This window comes from Myotis davidii, unplaced genomic scaffold (genome assembly GCF_000327345.1).
Source record: "Myotis davidii unplaced genomic scaffold, ASM32734v1 scaffold266, whole genome shotgun sequence".
Classification (NCBI taxonomy): Eukaryota; Metazoa; Chordata; class Mammalia; order Chiroptera; family Vespertilionidae; genus Myotis; species Myotis davidii.
Genome location: NW_006300032.1, coordinates 3,442,061 through 3,444,169, shown reverse-complemented (window position 1 = coordinate 3,444,169; position 2,109 = coordinate 3,442,061). Strand labels below are relative to the sequence as shown.

Here is a 2,109-nt window from a genome sequence, read left to right as displayed (position 1 = left end):
CGGGCCCGCCCCAGAGGAGGTGCCGCTGGGAAGCAGGAGCCGGGACGAAACTGACAGCGCCGCCGCTCCCGGATCTCAGCCCCAGCGCGGCGCCGAGCCAAGGTTCTCCGCCACCCACCGGGCCCCCGCCGAAGGAGACCTGGAGTCGGCAAAAGCCTGAAGCGCACGCGACAACAGGGTCCGCAAAAAGTCTGTGTAGCGAATGCTGGGGCCTCCGGAGCTACAGCCCCAGCAGCATTTGCAGCATTTCCCGTGGCCACGGCGCCCCCCTCTGGCCCCTGCCGGGCTCGCTCCACAGCGCCGTCAAGGACTGGGGCCGCCCAGGAGGCCCGCTTTGTGGAAGGCGGGAGGATTTCAAAGAGCGCCCAGGAGCTGGGGCCTAACTGGGGAGGGTGGTTTGTTCCTGACAGTGCGCTCCGGAGGTGGCAGGCCAAATTTATCAGGTCTTCCCCTGGCACATTTCCTTTAAAAATGTCCAATAGTTGTGCTATCATCAATGAATAATTGGTTAGCTCCTGATTTAGCATTCTTATTTAGGGTCTTAACAGTCTCCTCCCTACCTCCTCCCTCCCCCACCCCCCAACACACACACACCCACACACACACACACACACACACACACAAATACGTGTGCCATATATCCATATCCTTGGGATAGAAGACAAGGTCTATACCTGTTTCGGCAAATCATCAGCCGCCAGTTAAAGAAGGAAATTAAGTGACTTACTCTGTTCTTTAAATTGCACCACAGGCCCTGGCCGGTGTTACTCAGTGGTTACATGACTCAGTAGTTAGAGCGTGGGCTCCTGCACCAAAGAGTCACGTGTTCAATTCCTGGTCAAGGGCACAAACCTGGGTTGTGGATTCACTCCTGCCCCTGAGGGAGGCAACCAGTTGATCTCTCTCTCTCTCTCTCTCTCTCTCTCTCTCTCTCTCTCTGTCTCTTCCCCCCGCCCCCCCATTCCATGTGTCTCTCACATCCATGTCTCTCTCAAACAGCAATGGAAAAAAATATCCCCAGATGAGGATTAACAACTCAATTGCACCATGGAGAGGGGGAGCGCGAGGGGAATGCTTAGATTGCTTAAGAGCATTCAAACACAAAGAATCTACTTATTTAAAGAGTAAAAACAGATGTGTAAATTCTCAGAAAACTTCTCCACAATGCTGTAACTTTAGGAAAACCAGTGAAACTTGCAAGGAAGTTACAGGTTTTGGGCTTCCCATATTCAGGAATTGCTTGAGTTCTTATGAAAAAAATAGAAGCCCAGAGGCTACCCAATTTGCTAAGGAAGCAAAATGGCCTTAGCTCTTTCTAAAGGTTTGTAAGCTGATAAAAGGACATTTACAGTTAGGAAACTTTACACCCTTCATGTCAGCTGGAATCTATGTGATTCATTTCTGCTTTTGTGCTTGATATCATTAGAGTGTGTATCAGTGATATACTGAGATAAAATGTTGATAGGCTACTAATAGATATATATCCTTTAGTATTTCCAACAACTTACCAAACCTATAAACTCCTGTTGGAGAAGATAATCCTCTACCCCATCCTGGCCTAAAATAATAAACACGGGAAACTCATTAGAATCTTACCTGGAAAACTAAAATGCCTAAATTCTCAAATAGCATTTTACCATACAAGGATGACCTAAGATTATTATACACTAGTGGCCCAGTGCACGAACTTCGTGCACGGAGTGGGGGTGTCCCTCAGCCCAGCCTGCACCCTCTCCAATCTGGGACCCCTTGGGGGATGTCCGACTGCCGGTTTAGACCCAATTCCACTGCTGGCTCCTAACTGCTCACCTGCCTGCTTGATCACCCCTAACCACTCTGCCTGCCAGCCTGGTTGCCCCAAACTCCCACCCCCCCGCCAGCCTGCTCACCCCCAACTGCCGCCCCCTGCCAGCCTGATTGCCCCTAACCGCCTCTTCCTCGGCCCCGCCACCAGGGCTTTGTCCAGAAGGACATCCGGAAGGTCTCCTGGTCTAATTAGCATATTACGCTTTTATTAGTATAGATGGGGAAATAATTTAGACCATGGTTTAGGAAAGGCCTCTTTGAGGAAGTCCAGCTGAGACTTAAAGGAAGAATAGAACTTATGCA

The 2,109-nt window shown here is 50.4% G+C and overlaps 1 protein-coding gene across 1 annotated transcript in view; it reads right to left on the bottom strand.

Moving 5' to 3' along the window:
• Nucleotides 1-2,109, bottom strand: part of MAP3K5 (mitogen-activated protein kinase kinase kinase 5) — a 174,906-nt gene that overhangs the window by 170,574 nt on the left and 2,223 nt on the right. The gene's annotated exons all lie outside the window — the stretch shown is intronic.